The sequence below is a fragment of the Monodelphis domestica genome, chromosome 1, assembly GCF_027887165.1.
Source record: "Monodelphis domestica isolate mMonDom1 chromosome 1, mMonDom1.pri, whole genome shotgun sequence".
Classification (NCBI taxonomy): Eukaryota; Metazoa; Chordata; class Mammalia; order Didelphimorphia; family Didelphidae; genus Monodelphis; species Monodelphis domestica.
In genome coordinates this window covers 396,510,087-396,535,265 of record NC_077227.1, presented here as the reverse complement: position 1 = coordinate 396,535,265, position 25,179 = coordinate 396,510,087, and the positions used below count along the sequence as shown (strand labels likewise).

Genomic DNA, 25,179 nt, shown 5'->3' with positions numbered 1-25,179 from the left:
TCTAGGCCTGGAATCAGAAAGATGGGTCTTCTTGAACTCACATCTGGCCCCAGATGTTCACTAGTTGTGTGACCCTAGCCAAGTCACTTAACCTCATCAGTAATCTCATCAGCCTCAGTTTCCTCATATGGAAAACAAGCTGGAAAAGGATGTGTTGTAACATCACAGTATGGTGGAAACTCCTTGTGGGTAGGGGATGAGTTGTTTTATTCTTTGAATCCACAGTGCCTAGCATACAGAGAGAGGAAGAGGGACTGGACATGTGATTTCAATGGCATAGAGAACTTCCCTTTGAGGAAATCTCTGTTAATAAAGGTTGGCACCTTCTCTGTAACATTATAGAAAATGGCCTAGAGTAGAAGTTAAGTGACTTGCTCAGTAACTAGACAAAAAGTGGGCTCTTAATAAAAAATGCAGGTAGGGGGGCAGCTTGGGTGGCTCAGTGGATTGAGAGTTAGGCCTAAAGGCAAGAGGTCTTGGGTTCAAATCTGGCCTCAGACACTTCCTAACTGTGTGACCCTGGACAAGTCACTTAACCACCATTGCTTAGCCCTTACTGCTCTTGTGCCTTGGAACAAATACACAGTATTGATTCTAAGAGGGAAGGGAAAGATTTTTACAAAAGGAATTGGATTGTAGACAAGTAGTCTTGTCTATTTCTCTGGGATGCTGTAAAATAACGGGAAGGGAGGATGTCTGTGTGTGTGTGTGTGTGTGGTTTTCCCTGACATCGATCCTAAATTTGTCCTCTTTGCAATTTCCATTACTTACTCTGCCCCTGAAACTAAATGTAGCAGCTGGAGTTCCTCTCCCTCGTGGCGGCCCTTAATATTTGAAGATGATGCTAATGTTCCCCTCAATCTTATTTTCTCCAAGGTAAGTCTCCCCAGGTCTTTCAGATAATGCCCTGGATTGAAGGCCTTTTTGCTGGTCAAGACACTCTAGCTTATCAGGGTCCTTCAGAAACTGTGGCAGGCCTGAGCACAATACACCAGACATGTGGCTCGAGCAGAGCAAAGAGCGACTAGCACCTCCTGATTGCCGGAAGCTATGTCTTTCTCAACCCAGCCCAAGAATGTACTGCCGTTTTTGGCTGCCATATTGCATTGCTGACTCACTGAGATTGCTCCCAGATCTCTTTCAGATAAACCACAAAGTGCTGTCTAACCTAGCCTTCCCTACTTTGTACGGGTGAGGATGATTTTTTGACCTCACAGGTAAAACTTTACATTTATCCCTTCTGAACTTCATCATTAAATTCAATCCAATGCTCAGGCCTCGAGACCTTTTTGGATCCTGAGTCGGTCATCTAGTGGTTGTCTAACCTCCAAGCAAATGGAGCATGGCACCTTCTCCTGCCTTCTCCCTTGGCTCCATAAAATTACCATACCTTCACCATGTAAATACTCTGCATTTGCTTATAAGCATAAATGTTGTTCTCCCCCATAGATATAAATGACTTGATGCCAGGAACAGTTTTGATTTGGTCTTTGTGTGCTCTGTACCATTAATAATGATGATGGCAGAGGCAGCTAGGTGGTACAGAGGATAGAGCCCAAGACCCAGAGTCAGGAGGACCTGGGTTCCAATCTGGCCTCAAACACCTCCTAGCTGTGTGACCCTGGGCAAGTCATTTAACCCTGTCTGCTCAACCTTTGCCCTTTTTAGAGTTGTTACTGAGAAGGTAAGGGTTTAAAAAAATGAGTGATGGCAACAATTTTTAACAGATGTCACCATATTGAATAATCAAATCCCCAAACTAAGAGGAAAGAATAGCTTTCAAAATGTAGAGACTTAATGGTAGAAACCAAAGCCACATGGTTTGGAAAAGGATGACATCTAAGGAGGCAGCTGGGTGGCTCAGTGGATTGGGAGTCAGGCCTAGAGATGGGAGGTCCTGGGTTCAAATGTGGCCTCAGACACTTCTCAGCTGTGTGACCCTGGGCAAGTCACTTGACCCCCATTGCCTAGCCCTTACTGCTCTTCTGCCTTGGAACCAATATATAGTATTGACTCCAAGATGGAAAAAAAAAATGAAGTCTATATCACTTCCATCATCCTATTTGCTACTGGAGTTGTCCTTCCTGACATGTTCTGAGCCTAGAGAACATGAATTTACAGCACAGTTGCTTCATTCAATTACAAAGAATGCTTATTTCATCCACAGAATACTGAATATTAAAAAGTGATAGCAACTTGTCCCATGATTATTTCTCTCTGAACTCTACCAAATAAGATTAAAAATGAGATGATGACAATAATAGACAGTAGATTTGAGGTTTCCCTGGGCAAAGTACTATATCCATGGAAATAGATCACATCTCCTACATGCCTTAGATTGGCCCACTGCCTAGTACATAGAAGGCACTTAATATTTACTGACTAATTGACTTTAGTAAAATATTTTCATGGATTGTTCTGGTTGAAAAATTCACCACCTACAGGCCAACTTTCTGCTGGTATGCCTCTCTGAATTAGCTTGGTTCTCAGAGGAAAGGCACCCAGAAAGCATCCCCTTCCCAGCTGGCCAACATGTTCCAAAGATTGCATTCCAATGGCATTACTTTCAGGAACCCAGGGTCACCTCACATTCCTACATCGCTTGATAGTTACAAAGTACTTCTACATTGGATTCTCACAATAATCCTGGGAAGGAAGCAGAGACTGTGACACTTGTTTTTCAGGAGGTAATAGAGGCTGAGTCATGATAAGAGACTTATCCAAGGTCTCACAGTTAAGAATTGGGATAAGAACCCAATACGCTCAAGACTACTTTTTTCCCCCAACCTAATTATTTTTCCAAAATGTTCAACTTCAGGAACCTTAGCATTTCTCTTCTTCTACCTTCTGCCCACCTGTGCCATGGTGGTTTCTACAGACTGCCTATGCACTAGCCAGTTTTGAAGTCACCTCCACAAGTGAGCATTAGGTACCAAACCAAAGATTGGGCCCTGTGAACAAAGAGAGGTTTGGCTCCTGCTATGGCTGATCTTCCCTCCTTCTCTCTACTCAATGCTGAATCCTTCTGTGAACTGCTGCCCCAGCCCTACCTGAAGAAGCAATATATCAGTTTCCAGACACTCTACATGGAAAGTACATGGCCTTTAGCATTATTTCTTTATCCAAATTTGCACTGAAAAAGCTCTGATCTTCTCCATGTTCCATAAGGAGAGAGGTGGTAGACCCGAGGTGCTGAATGAGGTTTCCCTTATGATGCGATTTTATGGGGAATTTCAAAAGATTGCAGGATCATCTGTCTATAGGAGGGGACTTACATCTTTATTTCAATATCACTGGTTTCCTTTATAATCCTATGTACTTCCAAACATGATTCTGAAAAGGGGTCTCTAGGCTTCACCCAACTGTCAAGAAAATCCTGTGATCAATCTAGAGTCAGAAGGGACCTCTAACTCTATCTAGTCTAACACCAAATCATTTTACAAATGAGGAAACTGAGGCCCAAGGAGATTACATGGCCTTCTCAAGGTCAGAAGGGTGGTAGCAGGCATCAAAGACTATGATTTGAACCCAAGTCCTCTGACCTTGGAGCCATTAATCTTTCTACTATACCACAGTGCTACTATACTACTACGTATTGGTTTGTCTGTTTCATTATATTTTTGTATTTCTTTGTTAATGAGGGAAGGTTGCTGGGGGTGGTGAGAGATTTATATATTGATTTTCCATTCTCTGGGCCTCAGTTTCCTCCTCTGCAAAATGGGGGTGATGGAAGGGGGTAGTATAGGCTAGCCTAGAAGATCTTAGATCCCTTTTAGAGCACAATCTAATGACCCTCAGGGGAAGAGCAAGGATTTAAAATGAAGATTTCTTAATGCCAGATCCAAGGTTTTTTTCTACAATACCATGCTGACCCTCAAAGGATATTTTTCATCTCTCTAATGGTGGTGGTGGTAGAATGACAGGGCAAAATAGGAAGGAGGGAAGAAGGGGAAAGTTAGTGGAAAAGGCCTTGGGCTTCCCTGGTTTGGAACTGAGTTTTAGTCCTGTCCCAACTACTAACTCACTATGTGATCTTGGGGAAGTTCCTTCTCTACCCTGGGCCCCAGTTTCCCCCTCTATAAAATGGGGAGGTTGGACTAGATAGTTGGCCAGAGAATCTTCTATTTCCAATCAAGGGTTTGTAACCAAGCCCTAGTCCTCAGAAGGTAGTCCAGGGACCAGGCTGAGACTAAGCAGAAAAGCTTGGGGGCCCCCTGGCTAAACCCACCTCACATTCAAGGGAAGTCATTTTCAAGTTCAAAGGTCATTGGGCATAGACAAGAACTATTTTTAGTAGCTAAATTGTGGGGCCAAGGAACGGAGTACTCTTCACTTCTTCGTCTCCGATGAGTCACAGCTCAAAGCTCTGAGCTGATTCAGTTCAAGCTCCATTGACAGCGTCTAGGAAGTGTCCCAGGAGCTGGCTGTGGCCTGGTCCCAGACACCCAAGAATCTGTGGTTTGGACTCAAGATGGCATTGCTTATTACCTGGCCAGATAAAAATGTTAGCCTATCCTAAAAGAGCTCGAAGATCCAGCCTCGCCTAGAAGCCGGCTAGACCCAAAATCACATAGTCCATCCCAAAATAGGCTGCCCTAAATCACCCAAGGGCCTCGCTCATCTTTGTCCCCTCCACAGAACCTAGGTAAGAGGCTGCTTACAAGAGTGTGGACTGATTGTCTGAGTCACAAGGAACCAGGACCTGCAGATTTCTTCTCCTCCCCTCCCAGCCTTCTTTTCTCTGTGTCCACTCCTCTGCCACACTCACTTCGTTCTGGGGAAGGGAAAAAAAACAAAACATCTCAGTCATCCTGAGGCCGGAGGCAGATTTGCCTTCCTGTCTCCTAGCAACGGGGCATCCCCTAGGGTCCTTTAGGGAGTGCTTGCTGGGTATGTGCCCTCCCTCCTTCTTCCCGCTGCCTCTCACACAGCTTCCATCTGGGGAGAACCACCCTGCTCTGCTCCCTCTCTGGCTTCTCACCAGTGACCTCGTGACCCTCAACCAAGTGGGCAGCAAGAGACAAGTGACTAGATAGCAGGGGAAAACTCGGTCTAGTTCCCATGTGTCCTTGCTATCAATTATGCCATCAACAAATAGCCAAACAACAAGCACCTGCTATGCACTGGGACCTGTAAGAATACAAAGATGCTATAAAACCATAGGACATCAGGGCTGGAAGGGCCCTAGAGATTCCTGAGTCCAGCCTTTCATTGAGGAAACTAGTCTGTGGTTATGAAAATGTCAAGATACTTTTGGCTTACATTATTTCAGACTGAGGTCCACAGATAGCTTTCAGCAGGGGTCTATGAATTTCATCTTTTTTTTTTTTAACCCTTACCTTCCATCTTGGAGTCAATACTGTGTATTGGTTCCAAGGCAGAACAGTGGTAAGGGCTAGGCAATGGGGGTCAAGTGACTTGCCCAGGGTCACACAGCTGAGAAGTGTCTGAGGCTAGATTTGAACTTATGACCCCTGAATTTCATCTTTTAAGGCTTTAATGACTATATTTCAATATAACTAGTTTCTTTTGTAATCCTGTGTATTTTATTTTATGAATTTAAAAACATTACTCTGAGAAGGGGTCTATAGCATTCACCAGACTGCCAAAAGGGACCATGTCAGAAACAAGGCTAGGAAACCAAGTCATATAGAGCAATAAACCATTAGAAAAAAGGCTATGAGGGGGGAAGCTGGGTATCTCAGTGGATGGAGAGCCAGGCCTAGAGATAGGAGGTCCTAGGTTCAAATCTGGCCTCAGACACCTCCCAACTGTGTGATCCTGGGCAAGTCACTTGACCCCCATTGCCTAGCCCTTACCGCTCTTCTGCCTTGGAGCCAATGCACAGTATTGACTCCAAGATGGAAGGTAAGGGTTTAAAAAAAAAAAGGCTTTGAGGCCATGAAGCAAGAAAAGACAACTATCCAGATGATCAGAGATTTAGAGCTGGAAAATAGATCTGGTAATCCCAAGAGCTAGTCCCATCAGTACATATACAAGGAAATCATTTAGGTCCAGAGAAGCTGTGAGCAGCTGTCCAAGGTCACACAGGTAATAAAGGTTAAGGTTTAAAAAGGTGTTAACATATATTATCTCACTTGATCCTCACAGCTCCCCTGTGAGGTAGCTGCTAGTATTATCTCCATTTGACAGATAAGGAAACTGAGGCTCAGAGGTTAAATGATTCCCCCAGGTTTGGCCAGCTTGTAAGTCGCCATCTAGACAGAGTTGTGATTTAAACCCAGATCCTGGCTCCATATCAGCAGTCTTTCTACAACCCAGCCTGTTTATTCTTCTTAGTTCAGATCACAGCTTAGATATCCCTGGCATTTATGGAGAACTCCTGTTTGTTAACTCCTTTCAGGCAAAGCTTGTCCATTCATATGGCCCTCATCCTCCCCTTCACATACTCTGTGCTCAAACTGGACCACCAACCTCACATCCAACCTTGCCTCTGCAAAGACTGCCCCTTTGCCTGAAATTGGTGAATCTTCCCCATCTTTGCTTGTCCTCTTCCACGAACCTCCTCGATCAGAAGTCATCTTTCCCCTCCTTCCCTCCCGATCCCACTTTGGATTTCTCAGGGTCGGACCCTCCTTTATTCATTTAATTATATTCTACCTTGCCTTATGGTTATTTGAGCGAATATATCCCACCCCCACCTCCACCAAACAGTGAGTTTCCCAAGGCTAGCTCAATATATGGCCCCTAGTAGGCACAGTTCAAGTTGAACCAAACTGAATGAAACGGAATTGGTGAGTTGAACTGTCAAGCATTTACTGACACCCTGTGGGCACAGGCTGACTAAGCTGTGGTTACCCTTGGGAAGCTCATGGTCTGCCTGGTAGGAGGCCAGGGATCTGCATGTGGCTGGTCCCACAATGGATACCACTCACAGATAAATGACATCATGTCTGAGCCCGTGGAGGCTCGGAGAAGGATGGACTACAAGCTCAGAGCACTGTGATTAGGCATAAATTATAGGCCTCCTCCCCATGGTGCCCAACTCATAAAACCTGGAGCTGGTCTTGGGCCCTTGCTCAGGGTGACTGAATTTCCTGAGGAGAACAAATGTTTATAGACATCGAAGAGACGAGAGGAAGCTTTACTGGACACAGAGCTTTGCTCAGTGCAACTGATGACGTCAAGTGTGAGAAGCAGAAATGTGGAAGAGACTGGAGGGCAGAGATGAGAGGAGGAGGGGGAGAGAGCCTGAGGAGAAGAGATGGCAGGGAAGAGAGAGAAACTGAGGGGCAAAGACAAGAGAGAGAGAAGAGCAGCGAAAAGGAGAGAAAGGCAAGTAGGCATGAAAAAGAGGCAAAAAGACAGAGAGAGGCGATTAAAGGGGAGAGATACTCACAAGTGGCTGTGAAGACCATCCCAATGAATTAAAGGAGTAGAAGAAGAGACCAATTACTGAATAAATGCTATTTTCCTGGGGAAGCTGCAAAACCAGATTGACCAGTCTCTGAAGAAGGAAAGGAATTACTCTGGTTATTAAGACAGGCCATCTCCTCTCACCCTAAGCTTATGGACTGGAAGCTCCTTCTCAGCCCTGAAAGATTCCAGACCACAGACAGAGACCAGGGGCAACAGTCCCTCGACAGTGTCACCTTAAATCTAGGCTTCTCGGTAGGGATCCAAAATAGAGAACCTCAAGTCACACAAGGAACAACCCTAAAAACTTCCCACTCCCCTCATCTTACAGAGAGAAATTCAGGCTCAACAGAGAGCAATGATCTGTTAAAGGTTACCCAAGTGAGTTAGCAGAATCCACATCAGAATCAGATCCTTAAATCAAAGCTACTATCTTTCCAGGGCAGCTGGGTGGCTCAGTGGATGGAGAGTCAGACCCAGAGATGGGATATCCTGAGTTTAAATGGGGCCTCAGACACTTCCTAGCTGTGTGACCCTGGACAAGTCACTTAACCTACATTGCCTAGCCCTTACTGCTCTTCTGCCTTGGAACCTAGCATTGATTCTAACATGAAAGGTAAGGGTTTAAAAAAAAAAAGCTATCTTTCACATCAATGTATCTTTGGCTTTATTCGGGAGTTTTGATTATTTATGACTTTGCTCTTACAACAATGACCAACGTGGAAGTGAGTTTTATAGCCCAGATTAAATTGTTTACCATCTGTGAGTGGGGGAAGGGAAGAGAAGAAGGAGGATGATCTAGATTTTGGAAAATGTATGTTAAAAATTATTATTACATGTAATTGGGAAAATAAAATATCTTTGGATTAAAAAAAAAAGAGTCCCAATTCCTGGTCTAGGTTTCTCTCTGCCACAATGCACTGTCATTCTTCCTAGGAAGAAGGTTGGGGCCTGGTATAAGCCAGTGGGCACATTTCTATAGAGGTTTTAGCCTGGCACTGGGGAAAAGAACCCTGGATCTGAGACAAGGACAGGACCAGGTTTCAGCCTCGGGTAAGCAAGTAATGGTGGCTACTCTGGAAGAACCTAGCTCAGGAGAGAGAAGATGGCATCGTCATCATCATAGCTGCTAACATTTGTAGGGCGCTTGAAGGTTTGGAAAGGTTTTCCACGCTATCTCATTCGATAGTCTCTCCATGACGCTATCTTTGCTCCAAACTCCCCACATGTTTCTCCCTAGCCAGGGCAGGGCGGCCTGGAGTTCACAGGAGGCCCTGGCGCAGCCCCACCTGGCAGGGCACAAGGCATTTGCCATGCAAACCCAGTCGGGCTGTCAGGAGACAACAGGGAACAGAAGCCCTAGTCCAGGAGTTAGGAAGGAGCAGGAAGCAAGGAGCATTACAGGATAGAACCTCCATCTGCCCTTCACGCTATACAAACATGCCTACAGAAGCACATACCAGCAAGACTCGCATGTGTAGCATGAGCAGTGCTTGCATGTAAATACAAAGTTATTATATACACCTGCATAGGCACAACACGCTTTGTTGCATTCTAGGGAACTGTGAGGACCTTCCCAGCCATGATGCCATGAGGTAGGCAGTGTAGGGATTATTTAGCAATTTTACAGAGGGGAAACTAAGGGGACATGGAAGAACTTCAGTTCAAGCTAGAAAAACAAAGAACAGGAGCAGCAAGGTGGCCCAGGGGATAGTCAAGCCCAGGGATGGGAGGTGTGGGTTCAAAAGAAAAACAAAGAACAGAGCTACCTAATAAGTGTATCACCAGTGCTGAGCAAAGTGCCTGGCACACAGTAGGTAGTGAATAAATTGTGTTGATTGGCTAATACAGGAACATATTTCACATGTAGAATGGGTATCATATTGACCTTCTCCATGTGTGTGGGAGGAGCTGGAGGAAGGGAAAGAATTTGGAACTCAAAGTATTTTTTAAAAATAACAAAATCTATTAATTTTTAAAAAGAAAAAAAATGTTTGTTAATTTTTTAAACATCCTTACCTTCCATCCTAGAATGAATACTATGTACTGATTCCAAGGTAGAGGAGCCAAAAGGGGTAGGTGATGGAGTTAATTGACTTTGCCCAGGGTCCACATAGCTAGCAAGTGTCGGAAGACACATTTGAACCCAGGACCTCCTATTTCTAGACCTGACTCCCAATCTATTGAGCCTCCATTTACTGATTTTTTTTTAACTGTTCACATAGTTTGAGAGACCATTGTTCCACTTTTGTTGTGTTCAGTTATTTTTCAGTCCTGTTTGCCTCTTCATTCATTTGGGGTTTTCTTTTCTTTCTTTTTTTTTTTAATAAACCCTTACCTTCCATCTTGGAGTCAATACTGTGTATTGGCTCCAAGGCAGAAAAGTGGTAAGGGCTAGGCAGTGGGGGTTAAGTGATTTGCCCAGATCACATAGCTAGGAAGTGTCTGAGGGCAGATTTGAACCTAGGACCTCTCATCTGTAGGACTGGCTCTCAATCCACTGAGCTACCCAGCTGCCCCCCATTTGGGGTTTTCTTGGCAGAGACACTGGAGTGGTTTGCCATTTCCTTCTCCATCTCATTTTCCAGATGAGGATATGGAGGCAAACAGGGTAAAGTGACTTGCCCAGGGTCAAACTGTTAGTGTCTGAGAACAGATTTGAACTCAGGAAGATGAGTTTTCCTGACTCTGGGCCCAGCACTCTATCCACTGCACCAGCCATTCTACGTTAGATAGCTTTAATTGTTCAGAAGTTCTTCCAGATGTATTGAGGTTTTGTTTTTAGTTTTATCTTTATTTTATTTTAATAATATAAAGTTTTCCAAAGTTCTACGATTTATGTTCTCTCCCTCTCTTCTTCCCTCCCCCTCCCAGAGTTGACAAGCAATTCAATCTGGGTTGTACATGTATTATCACGTGAAACCTATTTCCATATTATTCATTTCTGTGAGTGAGTAGTCTTATAAAACCAAAACCCCAAATAAACATGTGGTATATCATATGCTTTCATCTGCATTTCTACTCCAACAATTCTTTCTCTAGAGGAGGCGAGCACGCTTGTTCAGAAGCCCCTTGGGATTGTCCTGTGCGTTGAGTTTTCATAATTCTGCACACACCCAGCCCCTTGGTTCTGCCCTCTGGAACCATGCAGAACATGTCACTCGCCCCTCATCCCCAGGCACTGGTCACCCAGCCCGTGCCATATCAGAGGTAAGCTCTGAACCCTGTGCTCCTGTGCTGTATTCCATAAGGCCTCAATATACCCACATAATGGAACACAGGGAGAAAAAGGTAATTCCAGGGCTGGAAGAGCCGGCAGAGAGAGGGGAGCACTGCCCGAACCCTAACCGCTGTCAGGCTCCCTTCTGTGGCACCCCCACCAAGGCATGCTTAGCCTCCTCCTGAAGAACTCTACTGTGATGGTGAGCTCACTCTCTCCCCCATTCCACTGTGATTAGAACACTGTTCATTAATCTGGCCCCAGCACCTTCTCCCTTTGCCTAGTTCTGCCCTCAGGAACCAAAGAGAACAAGTCTGTTCTCTCTTCCAGACGACAGCCTTTTAGCTACTTCAAGAGAGCTGTCATGTCTGCCCTGGGCCTTCTCTTCCTCAGACACTCTTGATTCCTTCAGCTGGTTCTTAAATGGCTCCATCCCCTCTGAGATAAGCTCTGCGCAGCATCCTCACAGCACACCCCATCTCTGAACCATTTTCCAACTAGAGAGAAAAAACGAATCAACTGTAGTTTCTGGTCCCAAGAGGACCCCAAAGCATTTTTCTCGGGTAAGCTCCTTCTCCAACCAAGTCACCAGCTTCAGAATCTTTCCTTCTTCCAGTTGAGAGTGGGCTGGGGAGGGGAGAAGAGATGGCAAAGAGGCTGCCAAGGCAACAATTCTGAGAATATCCTCATGGGGAGGAGCCAACGAGAACCATCCCCACCAGGTTATCCAAACAACCACAGTATCAATGCGCATTTGTATGGGCTTTAAAATCACAGGGCACCGATTATCCCCGTTTTACAGGGGAGAAAACTAAGTCCCAGAAAAGTGACTCAATAATGGCCAGAAATTGAGTTCTTGGGGGCAATTAGGTGGCTCGGTGGATAGAGAGCCTGGGTTCAAATCTGATCTCAGACACTTCCTGGCTGTGTGACTGGGGAAGTCACTTAACCCCATTTGCTTCACCTTTGCCCTTCTCTCTTAAAGTTGTTACTAAGACAGAAAGTCAACGTTTAAAAAAAAAGAGAGAGAAAGAAATGGAGTTCATGCCAAAAGAGCCTGGATTCCCTCAGCAATTCTCTAGTCCAATCTTGCTCCAAGGCACAGAAGCAAAGGAATAAAACCAACATTGATGTTCTGGAGCCTGGCTTAACTCACCCTTTAGCCTGAATGAGGCAAGGGCGGCAATGAACAGTCAGATTCAAAGGAAGGACCACCTTAAGGAAAAGCTTCTCCCACCCCCACTCCCCGCAAGGAGCAGACGAACACTTGCCTGAGTCGGTATGGGCAGGCAAAGCCCTGTTCTGGGCAGGAAGGGAAGATGGAAGACTAAGGTCCAATTCCTGTTCTCTTAATGGGGGAATCATGTGGAAAAGGGAAAGATCAGGACAGAAAGAGACCTGGACTTGTCACACACATGTATATTCAAATTCTGGCTCTATTACTAACTTTGTAAACTTGGACAGCACCCCAATCCTCTCCTAAGCCTCAGTTTCCTCCTTTGTAAAATGAGGGGGCAAAACTAGAGAACATTTCACACTAACATGGACCACTTTTAATGTATACAAAATGTTTTCTTCACAAGAATATTGTAAGAATAGTATTCTTAGGGGTAACTAGGTGGCACAGGGGAGAGAGAGCCAGGTCTGGAATCAGGAGGACCTGGGTTCCAATCCAGATTCAGTCACTTCCTAGCTATGTAACTCTGGGCAAGTCACTTACACCCATTTGCCTAGGCCTTGCCCTTCTGTCCTAGAGTTGTCAGTAGGACAGAACATAAGGGTTTTTTTTAAAAAATTGCTAATTATTATTATAATCATTAATGATGAGGGACTTCAAAATAGTAAATACAGGCAGATCTGGGTTCAAATTCAGTTTCTGACTCTTTCTAGCTGTTTGGCAGTCATTGGGAAAGTCACTTAACACTCTGAGCCTCAGTGTTCTCATCTAGAACTTGGGGGTAAGTACCCTTCGGATGATCCCTTGCAGGATGGTCGGGAGGATAAAATGAAATAGTCTGTGGAAAGAATTTTCCAAAGTGATACTACCTGTATGATCTTGGCCAAATTACTTGACTTCAGAAGGCTTGTCTAAAATGAGTAGTCAGACCAAATGGCCTCTGAGGTTCCATCTAGCTCTTGTACTATAATCCTTAAAGGTTTACCTAAGTATCCATTATAATTATTATTATCCCTATTTTACAGGCAGGGAAACTGAGACTCCCAGAAGTTTGGATGACTTATCCAAGGCCCACAACTAAGTGAGTATAAGAATTGAGATCCAAACCCAGATCTTTCCTGACTAAATTCAGGGCTCTCTCCATTATACCACTCTCTAAAGGGTTTTCCTATTCTCAGATCTATGATAGCATAGACATTTTAGTTTGGAAAGTAATTTGGAGTCAGGGGACCTGGGTTTGAATTGTGGCTCAACTTTTACATCCCATGTAGTCTTGATTAAGTCCCATTCATTCAGATTTCATTTTCCTCAAGTGTAAAATGAGAAGGTTGCAAAACAAATAATTATACTTAATATTTACATAGTACCTTAAAAGTTTGCAAAACACTTTAAAAATACTATCTCACTTGATCCTTACAACAACCATTCGAGACAGGTTCTATTATTATTATTCCCATTTTCTAGAAGAGGAAACCAAGGTAGACAGAGGTGAAATGATTTTCACAGGGTCACACAGCTAGTAAATGTCTGAAGTTAGATTTGGATTTGGATCTTCCTGGAATTCCAGTTCTACCATTCTATTCACTGTGCTACCTAGCTAGCTTAAGAAAAAAGGAAAGGGCCCTTATGTTTCCTAAATATTTATAGCAGTAATTTTTGTGGTAACAAAAAACTGGAAATAGTGTATGCCTATCAACTGGAGCAGGACTGAACAAATTTCAGTATGACTGCAAGAGAATATTATTATCTTATTAAATGATTGACATAAGGAATTTGGAGGATAGGAAGACTTATATGGACTGACATAGAGTTAAACAAAGAGAACCTGAAAAAAGCATACAAAATATCTTCAGAAACGGAAGTGGAAAGAATACTTTAAAAGAAGCCACATCCTATGTAATTACAATGACCAATGTTGGCCCCAGAACAGAAGGGAATGAACTCCCTCCCTTCCTTGCAGAAGTTGGGATACTGCATACATTAGCATTTACACATGCTAAATCCATTGGCTTTGCTTCACTTTCTCATAATTATAAGGGAAGGCTTCCTGTGGCAGGGAGTATATTTGGAAATGACAGGTAAAAATAAAAGGTATCACCTTTGATAAATATTATTCTAGCATTATTCTGGCTAACTAGGTTTTGTTGTTTTTACTTGTCTAATAATGAATAATGTTTGAAAGTTTGTCATTGTGTAATGGCCTCTTAATGTAAAAAATTATTGGTAGCTATATTTCTGTCAGTTGCATTTGTTCCACAGATCCAAAATTACTTCTTCCCCAGCCCAATTTTGGAGATAAAATTCATCCTCTTCTTCATTTCTCCCCACTTCCCAACTTCCAAGTAAATAACAGATGCTTTTGCAGGTCTAGAAACAAAGTGAACTGGGCCACTAAAAGATGACTTCATGAACAGCACTTTTGATGTGAGAAAACTATTTAATACAGATGTACAAAGGACTAAACCCGAGTAAGAAAGGCATAAGACTCACTACCTTCATCTCTAGGGGATTGGACTAGATAATCCATAGCAATTTGAAATTTTATTGTAAGGGAAGAGGAAGACAATTCTAGCACAGTAGTCTGAGAAGACTTCCTTGAGGAGGGGGTTACAAGCATGGCTTTAAAAAATGGTAGGTGGCAGGGCAGCTACATGGCTCAGTGGATTTGGATTGAGAGCCAGGCTTAGAGACAGGAGGTCCTGGGTTCACATCTGGCCTTAAGACACTCCCTAGCTATGACCCTGGTAAAGTCACTTAACCCCCACTGCCTAGCTCTTATAGCATTTCTGCCTTGGAAACAATACACAGTATTGATTCTGAGACAGAAGGTAAGGGTTTTGAGAGGAAAAAAATAAAATTAAATTAAAAATTTTAATGGTAGGAAACATCTAGGTGGCTCAGTAGATTGAGAGACAGGCCTAGGACCAGGAAGTCCTAGGTTCAAATTTGACTCACACTTCCTAGCTATATGACCCTGGGCAAGTCACTTAACCCCCATTGCCTAGCCCTTACTGCTCTTATGCCTTAGAACTAATCAATACATAATATTGATTCTAAGTCAGAAGGTATAGGATTAAAAAAAGAGGGAGAGATGGGTAGATTTTAAGTGCCTTAATTTAAGCATGGCGAGTATTTACTGAATGAGTGAATGAATGAACTCTTTGAAAGAGAAGGAAAGCTATGATGTGTAATATTTGGGAAATCCAATTCGATGCTTCCTTCCCTCACTCTACCCTTCACCATTCCTGCCACCCCCTCCCCCCCCCCCCATCAGCAGGGATCTTCTCAGTCTCAGAAAAATGCAGGGCCTTCCACTCATTAAAGCCAATTCCCCACCAGAAGCCAATCAGAGCAGCAGGAACAGGCAGGAACCCGGGTTCCCTTGGCAACGCAGACAATGGCACCTTCTCAGTACAGGCTCCTGCTAAAAGCATTAAGGGAAAGCATTAGAGCCTGGACTGCCTTTTCTCTGGTCCCAGGGGTCCTTCCTCTGAAGCTCTGGTTCATTCCAAAACACACACCACAGCTCCCAACCCCAAATCACCCCTTTTTTTGGAGGGCTTTTATGGAAGGAGGGGAAGGGAAGAAAAGGGAACTCCCATTCCCATCAGCTTCAATGGAGGCGGGGTAAGATGGGGATGAAGCCTTGGGATGAAGGAAGAGTTCACAGCCAACAACCATTCCCAGTTCTCCAAATTCCCCAAGGGAAATCAGGGACCATGGCGAGAGGCAGGCATTCTTCCTAGAACTGCCCCTATGGAGGCAGCCACATCTCTACCTCAGGGTGGCACTTTAGACTTCAAAGATCTGGTTCGGGAATTAGAAGATGTGGATTCAATAATTCCTAGGTGAGTGACCCCCCTTTGAAAATGAAATGGCTTAAAATGATGGTTTCTAAGGGGCTCCGATTCAATGATCCCGCTCTACCAGAGCTGGTCATCCTGGACACTTCAAGATCAAGGTTCCATCCACCCCCAGGTCCCTTCTGAAAGGCTCCTGCTTTCATCCTATACCCTCAGTCAGAGACAAAACTCAGTGAGCTGGAATTGTTTCCCTTAAATCACCGGGGCGGGCCGGAATGAGTCCAGTCTACCACAACAGTTCTAGCTTCAGGCTAAACAAGCCTGGGTTCCTACCATGGATATGCATAGGGTACTCTAGCAGCCAAGAGGCTCTCCCAGTAAGACTCAGGAGGAAGAATTTTTACACCTCAGACAAGAACCATAAACTGCCCCCAGGGCAAGATGTCAGAGAAGGACGGGGAGGGACAAGAGAGGGAGGATCATCTCAGCTGACGATCTGGTGATTTCCCAATTTAACTAGGGATTCTCACAAAATAAATACTAAGCTCTGTTCTTTCTACCTGATGAAGGATCTCAAGTACTGTCAATGCCCTGGAAGTCTCAGTTACCCTGCCCTAAGTTAAGGCTCTCCGCCTTGTAACTTTACCCTACGGAAGGTAGGAAAGTAAAGCGGTAGCTTCAGGCAGTTTGATAAAAATTGTGACTATGGGTGGGGAACGAAAAGGTTTCAACCTAATTCTCAATGACCCAGGAACTTTAATCTAATCTCCCAGCCAACAAATGTTTGGGCTGATCTGACTCCCCACCCTATTTTGTCCCAAGTGTCCCCTAGATCAGTACAGAACCTAGTCTGAGTTAGGAAGCAGTATGAGCCCTTCCAATGTTGAACCAGGTTCTAAAACCAGAGATCCCAGGGCTCCTACTTGTCCTTAAGGACAAAACCTGCCCCACGGAGTCCCCTTGGAATACTTCGGACATTCTTATCCCTTAGAACTCTGGGCTGGGCTGCCTTTGCTAGTTAACTCTTCCTTAATTGGTCCCATGTCTTCAACTTATCCCTCTAGTCAGAGGAAATTGCCCTAGTTGTGACACTGAGGGACCTAGAACATCGGTGATCCATCACCTTTTCCTTGGGAGTTTTCTGCCCTTCCCAGCTCCACCCTCACTGAGGGGGTGGATCTGTTACCATCAGCTACCACAGTCCTCCTAAGAGGAAATACCCAGACAAAGAGGAACAGACATGTCTCAACCTGTTGTGTGGGTGTACCAGGGGTGAGTGTGAGGGCATGGCCCCTGTCTTTCTCCTAACACCACCATCACCACTACCACCAGCCACCACATCCAAAACCAGTTTCCTCAAGGAAGAAAGAGGTCTCCTCTTCTAGTCACAGGTTAAGTATCAAGTTTGCCTAGACCAGAAACCATTTTCTTCCTCATTCTTCTCTGTCCTTGTCCAAGACCTAGAGAAGGGAGGAATACTGTGACATTGTGTCTCAGAAAGAACACTGAAGTGTTACAGTCTGAAGTCCTGGATTGGCATTTATTCTATATACCTCTTTGGTTAAGTCTCTTTCCTTCTCTGGGACTCAGTTTCTACCTCTGTTGGAGTAGATGGTCAAGCCCCAAATAACTCTGCTATTTTGCAATCCTATGATTGCCATCTTAATGATCTTTTAATTTGCCTGGAAAAGGGGACTCAGGTTGGCTGGAGTCCTCTCCATTTTCAGGGGATCCCAGAAGATGAGAATAAATGGGTCCTAGGAAAACTGAGGTCTGAGTTAAAAAAAACAACAGCCTTTCTAGCCTGACATGAACCTATTAGCTCAAATGAAAATAGACACATTTATTCTAATCAAAGCCTTTTTCTTGTCTACTATATTTATTTAATCCTTGCAAATACTTCTGTGAAGAATAAGGGCTAATATCCCTGAGCCTCAGTTTCTCCATTTAAAAAATGAGATAGTTGAAATAAATGAGCTCTTTTGAGTATGACATCCTGTATCTTAATATCCATTCCAAAAGACACATTATAATTCCACCCTCATTTTACAGATGAAGAAATTGAGACTTAGAGATGAGAAATGGCATCCCCAAGGCCACAGTTAATCAGTGACAGGCCTTTAACTCCTAGCCCAGTCTGGGACTCTCTTATCTTATACCACATTCTTTAGAGAGGGAAGAGATCCAGAATCATTGATCTGGAAAACAAATCAGAAATGAGATAGGGAAAGTGATTGAGGCTTCCAGGTTTTGCCTTAGTCTCCACCATTATTTCCGGAGAGACCCTGTGGGCATGTGTGGCTTCAAGGAGTCCTGGAAGGGCCCCAAGGCAGGGCAGGGAAGAGAGCCCAGCTAGGAGGTTGTCAAACCAGTCCCAGCAAAACAGGCCAGCAGCCAACAGGCCACAGGGGTTGCCTGCCCATTGAGCTGTAGGGAGGAGACAGAGAAGAGAGGAAGGGAGGGGAGAAGGCAGGGACCTAAGTGAAAGTCTCTCTCCCTGGCCACCCACAGCCCAATTCAAATGAGTCAGGCCAGGAAGGCAAGCTGGCAAAGCCTCAACAAACACAGGCTCAAATATTTCTTCAGACAGTCCATTCTCAATATCAGAAACCCTACTGCTGCCCAGGGAAAATCTCAGGACACAGAGCCTGGAAGACCCAGAATTATTGGACTCCATTTGTTCCCAAATATAAGCTTCCTCAGTTTACCCCTATGGTGGCCTCTAAATCCTAAAGCCAGAGAGTGGCAGCTGGAAGAAATTTAGGAGACTGAGGCCAACCCATCATTTTATAAGAAAAAACAGAAACTCAGAGAAGTCAAGAGATTTGTCTGATACCACATAGTGGCAAAGCTGAGACTCCCAGAACCAATCTCCTGATACCTCTACCTGGTAGTTATTCTGCTGTACACCTAATCTCTTACCAACCCCTATGCCATACAAGTTGCCAAATTAATCTTCCGCCAGCATAGCTCTGATTCTACTTTCCAGATCAAAAACCTGAAGCAAACTTCCCAGGAACCAAAATCCTCACCCCATCCTGGAATTCTACATCCCAAATCCTAAAAACTTACATATCCAGCAGTCAGAGCAGATGCCCTTTAGGCTGCAAAGGCAACATTTGTTTCTCTGACACTGAAGAGATAGGACAGATAGAGAAGGGAAGAAGGGGGGAAAGATCAGTATTTATATAATGTCTGCCTCCCATGTACCAGGCACTTTTTACAGTTATTCTCTTGTTTGATACTCACAGCAACCCTACACGGTAGATGATATTATTATCCTCACTTTTACAGTTGAGTAAACTGAGGCTGAGAGAAATTAAGTCATTTGCCCAGGGTCACACAGTTAATATTAATTAATGTAATAATAAGTAAACTGAAGGGAAACTATTACTTCTTCAAGTAGAAGATAAACTGAGGTGAAACCTGTTTCTTCTTCAATGACTGTTCTCTAGCTGGCTGTGACTAGAGAGGCTGCTATGGGAACCTGAGGCTGCTTATTGTTAATAATAATTAATTAAGATTATTTTTCCATGGTTACATGATTCATGTTCTCTCCCTCCCCTCTTTCCTTCCCCATCCCTGAGCTGACAAGCAATTCCACTGGGTTATTATACATGTATCCTTATTCAAAATCTATTTCCATATTATTCATATTTGTAATAAGAGTGATCATTTAAAGTCAACATCCCCAATCATATCACCATTGAACCACATGATCCAGCATATGTTTTTCTTCTGCATTTCTGGCTCCATAGTTCTTTCTCATAAGTCCCTCAGAATAGTCCTGGATCACTGCATATTTTAAAGTGAATTTGAATTCAGGTCTTCCTGAGTTTCTGACTCCCAGGCTAGGACTCTATCCACTATTCCATCTAGCTGCCCCTAGGAGAATGAAAGCCAGTTAAGAATTAGCCCATTATTTCAAACACTGAGAAGAGGAGTAGGAGTCTTCCTGAGTCTCCTCAGACTGTCCTGATCTCTTCTGATAATTGGTCCCTTTCCCAAAGGGAAACTTTGTATCCCCAAGAAGGACATAGTGTCCACCATTCTGTTACATGCTACATACTTCCCACCCAGTAACTAGACAACTTTCCCAGGGCAATTTTGTGTCTGTTAAGAACAGAGGAAAAAACAAACATTTATGGTGGCTTGTCTATAATATCCACTCCTTACTAATAATAGTTTATAATTCCCTTGCAACTTTAAAGGACTTTCCTCCCAAATCATCCTATGCAGCAGATAACAATAGCAATTTTTAATTTTTTTTAAAAAGAGCATATTTATATAGTACTTTCAGATTTACATAGCACTTTACATACATTCTCTTTTTACCCTTACAGTATACAATAATAATAAATATTTATATAAAAATAATAAAAACCCTGCAAAGAAAATTCTATTATTATTTCCATTTTATAGGTGAGAAAACTGAAGTTTTCTAGAGAGATTACTAAATTGCCCAGGATCATATAGCTATTAAGTGTAAGAGATTAAATTTGAACCCAGGACTTCCTGAGTGAGTCCAGTGTTCTCTCTCCTATAAGCATTAGCATCTCCATTTTATAGATAGGCATGCTGAGACTCACTAAAAGGAAGAGATTTACTCAAGGTCAATACATCTAATGTCAGTTAAAACTCTGACTTAAACCCAGGACTCATCCCTCCAGGAATATGCCTTTATGTTGCCTCACGGCCTCACTTTCCCTCAGTTTCCTCAGTTGTAAAGTGGGGATAATTTTGTTCTCCATTATTGGGCAACTAGGATATTTTTTAACTCTCAAGTACCACAGAAATGTGTTATCAGCAAGTACCTGATGACAGATTTAGGAGAGAGAGACTACCTGGCAGTGAGAAGCTCAGAAAAGGCTACCTGGGGCCTCTGTGAGATGGAGAACACCTCAGAGGTCAAGGAGCGCTAGGTCTGATCGGACAGACCCAGATAGGAGAGGATGTTCCACTCTGGGTAACATGGACACCTCAAAGTGGGGCACTGGCTCAAATACACCTTTGTCATCCCTTGGAATGCTTCCACACCTTGTCTTTGAAAGACCTTATCTCAGAAGCTGCTTCTGTGAGGCTTTGGCAGCTACCTACCACATCTCACCAGGAGGGCAGGAATGAGAAGGCCCAAAGGCCTTGTCAGATGCCCCTAAGTCCATGGGAAAGGTCATCAGCCTAACTGTAAGGAAAAGCATCATCCCCATTTTTCAGGAGGAGAAACTGAGGCTGAGACAAGGAAAATTACTCTATTACTAAGAAGGAATCAGTCTGGAATTCTGAAGAAATGCTATAGGGATTGAGAAGGTCAGGGCTTGCCTGCACAGGCACACACATACACTCTATGCATAAACAAACAAAAAAAACCAAGATGCCAGTGAAAAGAGTTAGAAGGACCACCAGAGTGTATCGTATCCACCCCTCTCATCTTATAGTTGAAGAAACAGAGGCTCAAAGAGAGGAAATAATTCACTTGGGAGCCTACAGGTCAGAGGCATGGGCAGCAAAAGAACCCAAGGTCTCCTGGCTCTTAGTCTGCAGATCTCTGCCCTCAACCCTGCTTCCTCATTCAGGAGGAAAGTAACTCCCAAGGACCTCCACTCCAAACTGAGCTGGAGTTTACTGAGTGAGGGCATAACAGTGTCAGACCTTCCCTTAGGGAAAATCACTCTGGTACCATATGAAGATGAATTAGATAGAAGATGGACTGGAGAAAGATCAGTTAGGAGGCTATTACAGTAATCAGTCCAGTGATCTCCATGTTAGGGTACTGTCTATCTGACTAGAGATAAGAGAATATATACAAGGGATGCTGAGGAGGTAAAAACAAGATTTGGCAACTGATTGGATATGTACAGTAAGAAAGAGAAATTGAAAGGAGCAGCTGGGTGGCTCAGTGGATTTAGAGCCAGGCCTAGAGATAATAGATCCTGAGTTCAAATCTCACCTCAGATACTTACTAGTTTTGTGACCCTGGGCAAGTCATGTAACCTCCACTGCCTAGCCCTTACTGCTCTTCTGTCTTGGAACTAATACATAGTATTGACTCTGAGACAGAAGGTGAAGGTTTGTTTGTTTTTTTTAAAGAGAGAGAAATTGAGGAGGCCAGGTTTTGAACCTAGATAGCTAGAATGATGGTGGGTATCCTTGATGAAAGGGAGGAGAGATGAATTCTCCCAGGGAGAAGGTGATGGCAAAACAGCTTCTCACCTATGCAGGACTGAGAGGCCTCAAAGAGACCTAATTCTGTGTCTATCACACATGCAGAGCTGTTAGGCAGAGGGCTTACCTCTGAATAACAAAGCTTCTCTCAGGTTCAGAGTTCCCACTCACACGGGCCTGACAACTTCCCTAAGCAGCAAGAGATCTAGGTTCTTATGAGATGCTCCCCTGGTCTCAGGTCCTTTGAATCACAGAATTTCAGAGCAGGGAGACTTCCAGTGACCATGTAGTCCAACACTTTGACAGAGAAAGAGAATGAGCCCCAAAGCAGGGAAAGAATTTATCATGTCCAAGGTCACAAAGGGATCAAAGTCATTGTGGAAAGAATGTTATAGGATGGGAAATAAAACTGAAAACAGAAATAAATGACCAGGTTTCAGGAATGGCTGAATAAACAGGAGTACATGAATGTGCTGGGATATTACTGTACCATAAGAAATGAAGACCAAGATGAGCAGAGAAGCATGGAAAGACTTATATGGACCGAATGCAACATAAAGTAAACAGAGCCAGAGAAACAATATATACAAGGACCACAACCATACTGCTTGAACAACCACAACTGAAACCAAGTGTTGCCAAGTTATAAAGACCAATCTTTACTCTAAAGAAGAGATGAGAAGACAAGTGTGCTCTGTAAAGCTGGGGATGACATTTTCAAACAAGGAACCCTGAAAAGAATGTCCAATTTTTTTTTGGGGGGGGGGGGGAGTGCTGATTAATTTTGTTTAACATTTCCCTTTTTTTCCTCTTTATTAAAATAAAGGACTGATGAAGCAGGGAGGAAAAGCAAATGCTAAAAAAAGCAAAAGATATGGGTGCAGCTAAGTGGCTCAGTGTATAGAGAGCCAGGTCTAGAGATGAGAGGCTTCCTAACTATGTGGCCCTGGGCAAGTCACAATCCCAATTGCCTAGCACTTATTACTCTTCTGCCTTGAAACCATACTCAATATCAATTCTAAAACAGAAGGGTTGGTTGTTGTGTTTTTTTTTTTAAGGGATAGCTAAAAAAATCTTTTTGTTGTGGTTGTTAAGAACTGAATTCAGAAGGAAATAGATTCAGCTCTAGCACTGCCCATTTACTACTGAATCTGTCCACTTACAAGCTGCTAAATCTCTGTGTCAGTTTTACCAGTTGGTTTTGAACTCCAGCTCTACTACTTCCTTACTGAATAACGATGGGCAAGTTGTTTCCCCTCTCTGAGACTCAGATTTTTCATCTGTAAAGAGGGCTAGTACTACTTAATACTACTTATCCCACAAGCTCTTCTGAAGAAAGTGATTAGCAGCGCTGGTATCAGAACTCAAACTGGGATCTTTTGTTCAGGATTCTTGCAACTAAAATGTTGCCCCTAAAAGTTTGTTCTCAGTGATTAGAGTCTCTTGTGTCCCTACTTAGAACCTCAGAGCAAGGTGACACATGCACAGGACTCCCTGAAGCTGCTTCTCTGTTTGAGACTTGGCCTCACTTCTGGGTCCAGAAGAGAAAGAGCCAACATGTCCTGAATAGCAGCAGAGGAGAGAAGAGAACTAAGATCCAAGGAACCCCCAGATCCCCCAGTGTGAGCCCCCATGGAGACATTGCACAAGTACCTGAAGAAGCAGAATAGAGGGTCAGTTTCCTGGCCCTGCTATCATCACCACTGTCATTCTAACTAGCATTTATATAGCACTAAGTTTGCAAAGCACTTGAGAGATACCTCATTCCATACCCACAACAACCCTGGGAGGCAAGTATTACTATTATCCAATTTATGGGTAAAGGCTTGGGTCTACCATCAATCTAATGTTCTTCGTGGGCAAATCATTTTGCCTCCTTTAGCCTTAGTGTCCCAATCTGTGAACTGGAGATAATCTATCCTTCAGTAAGGTGGCCAAGACATGGGAGCCTGTGCTTTGATGTGGCCTGGATTTCCTGGTTCATACAATTCCATTTACCCAAATAGCCATTTATTAAGCTCCCACTCTCTCATACAGGAAACAAGAAGAGTTCTAGTCCTGCCTCACATGCTTACCAGCTGAGTGTCCCTGTCCAAGACACCAAACCTCTCTTCACCTATTTTCCTCATCTGTAAAGTAAAGAAGAGACAATAATATAACCTTCCTCAAAGAGTTGATTGTGATGATCAAATGAGAATCCACATATAAAACTTTTTACAAATCTTAAATTTTATTTTATTTTTAAATCTGGGAAATGTTATTTAATTAATTAATTTAGAATATTTTTCCATGGTTACAAGATTCATGTTCTTTCCCTCCCCTCCTTCCAACCCCCTCCCATAGCCAATGTGCAATTCCACTGGGTTTTACATGTGTCATTCATTGATCAAGACCTATTTCCATATTATTGATATTCATTTTGAAAATCTCAAAGCTCTATATATTATGTCAAATTATTACCATTATTCATTATTATAATACCTGCTGATACCACCCCCACCCCACCCCAACATTCCCAGGACAGAATGATGCTCACTGTCTCCCTAAAGTCAGAATCTGAAGCTAAGTTGCTCTGGATCTGGAATCTGGCCCCTCAAGGGATGACAAAGCCTGGGTAGCTATTGAACCATTCCAACTAGGAAGAATTCTAAGAGATATAAAGGACCTCAGAGACCATTTAGTTCAATATCGTCAATTAACAGATGAAGAAATTGAGGCACAGAGAAAAAGGACTAGCTCAAGGTCACATGGCCAGTTAGAGGCAAAGCCAAGATTCAAGCATCTAAACTTTTGGCATGGAAACTTATCATAGAGGTGTTCTGGGACATTTTACAGGTGAGGAAAGTGAAGTCCAATGAGTGACTTGCCCCAGAAGGCATAGAGGCCTCCAGCAGCTTACTTTGTGAATTTGAAAACAGGAAGTGGGGTGGGTCCACTCAGGCTCCTGGATGAATTCAGCAGAAGGAGTTCTAACAATCTCAAGGTTGGGAAATTTCTTGGAGGACATCTAACTCAACTCACTCCAGTAGAGGAATCTCCTCCATTGTACCCTTATAAGGGGCCATTCAGCTTTCACTTAAAGGAAAGCACACATTAGCTTGGGAGGAAGACCCTTTCCAAGGCTTCTGTCCCAGGGCTGGTGGAATGGAATAAGCAGTTATGTTGCACCTCTAAGCACTTTTTCTCATTTGAGCTTTACAACAATCCTATAAGGTAGGTGACATCCCCACTTTATATTTGGGGAAACTGAATCAGAGATAAGTTCAGCAATTTCCCCAGTATCAGACAACTAGTAAGTATAGAAGGTTGGATTTGAACTCAAGTCTTCCTAACTCCAGAAGTAGTGATCTAAGAACTGCCCCACCTACCTCCTTTCTTTCTTTTTCTTTCTTTCTCTTTCTTCCTTCCTTCCTTCCTTCCTTCCTTCCTTCCTTCCTTCC

The 25,179-nt window shown here is 43.5% G+C and overlaps 1 protein-coding gene and 1 long non-coding RNA gene across 51 annotated transcripts in view; one reads left to right on the top strand and one right to left on the bottom strand.

Annotated features, from left to right (window-relative positions):
- Positions 1–25,179, bottom strand: part of EPB41L1 (erythrocyte membrane protein band 4.1 like 1) — a 113,820-nt gene that overhangs the window by 73,932 nt on the left and 14,709 nt on the right. The window lies entirely within an intron of this gene.
- The window catches only part of LOC130456413 (uncharacterized), a 50,033-nt gene continuing 39,974 nt past the window's right edge, over positions 15,121–25,179 (top strand). The window contains exon 1 of the long non-coding RNA XR_008915218.1: positions 15,121–15,622. This is a non-coding gene — a long non-coding RNA (uncharacterized LOC130456413). The remainder of the gene's footprint in view (positions 15,623–25,179) is intronic.